We start from the raw sequence: 1,322 nt of genomic DNA on the forward strand, positions 1-1,322 counted from the left end.
AAAAAAGAAAGTTTACAGGTTTTTGTTTGTTTTGAGACACAGTCTTGCTCTGTCACCCAGGCTGGAGTGCAGTGGCACGATCTGAGTTCACTGCAACCTCCGCCTCCCGGGGTCAAGCAATTCTCCTGCCTCAGCCTCCTGAGTAGCTGGGATTACAGGCACATGCCACCATGCCCAGCTAATTTTTGTATTTTTGGTAGAGATGGGGTTTCACCATGTTGGCCAGGCTGGTCTTGAACTCCTGACCTCAGGTGATCCGCCCACCCCGGTCTCCCAAAGTGCTGGTTGGACAAATGTGCCCTAAACCATCAACGCATGTGCCTTTAACCAAGGCAAAGGCCCTGTCACCATGGAAAACATAGACCAGTCTCATGTGTCTTGCTGGGATTTGGCTTCCTACAGCTCCTAAGAGGTCTGAGGAGAATAAAACTAGTGTAAATACAAGCAGAATTAGGAAAAATAGACCTCGCTGTCTCTGTACAGGAAGGGTGGGATGGAACTTTTGCTGTATCAAATGAAAGGCCTTGAGGTTTGTTTCATGTAAAAGCTCAATTTCACTATAACCAAGGACAGTGAGAGAGATTCAGGAAACAGCACTTCTGCAGACAACACAGTCCCAAAACAGAACTCATGAAATGTCGGTCACGGAGCTGGGCAAAACCTCAAACCACAAACTCCTACCACACCAGAAGCCTGAACCTTCTCTCCCTTGTCAAGGTGGAAATGCAGCATCATCCAGGGCTAAATCAGTAAAAAAAAAACCCTGGGAATCACCTCGTGAGTTATGTTCATCCTGTGCTCTACAGAGCCCAGGCCCCCACCTGCTGCAGAGGCAGTGGGCTGTGGCAAGGTTTGGGGCCCCTGTGACAGCAACGGCTTTTACATTTTCCACACCAAGCTTGGAGGAAAGGGTCAGCAGGTTAAAGAAACAGCTCTTTTGGCTGAGTACAGTGGCTCCTGCCCGTATGCCCAGCACTTTGGGAGGCCGAGGCAGGTGGATCACTTGAGGTCAGGAGTTCAAGACCAGCATGGCCAACATGGTGAAACCCCATCTCTACCAAAAATACAAAAATTAGCCAGGCGTGGTGGTGCATAACTGTAATCCCAGCCACTGGGGAGGCTGAGGCAGGAGAATCGCTTGAACCCAGGTGGCAGAGGTTGCAGTGAGCCAAGATCCCACTACTGCACTCTAGCCTGGGGGACAGAGCAAGATTTTGTCTCAGAAAAAGAAAAGGAAAATAAAAATGTGTTATTTTATCACTGTCTTTATATGTTAGTCTGTTTTCACACTGCTGATAAAGACAGACTTGAGAGTGGGAAGG

At 48.6% G+C, this 1,322-nt stretch overlaps 1 protein-coding gene across 1 annotated transcript in view; it reads right to left on the reverse strand.

Moving 5' to 3' along the window:
* The window catches only part of LOC108312548 (sorting nexin-8), a 43,877-nt gene that overhangs the window by 5,143 nt on the left and 37,412 nt on the right, over nt 1-1,322 (reverse strand). The window lies entirely within an intron of this gene.

The sequence above is a fragment of the Cebus imitator genome, unplaced genomic scaffold, assembly GCF_001604975.1.
Source record: "Cebus imitator isolate Cc_AM_T3 unplaced genomic scaffold, Cebus_imitator-1.0 Scaffold126, whole genome shotgun sequence".
Classification (NCBI taxonomy): Eukaryota; Metazoa; Chordata; class Mammalia; order Primates; family Cebidae; genus Cebus; species Cebus imitator.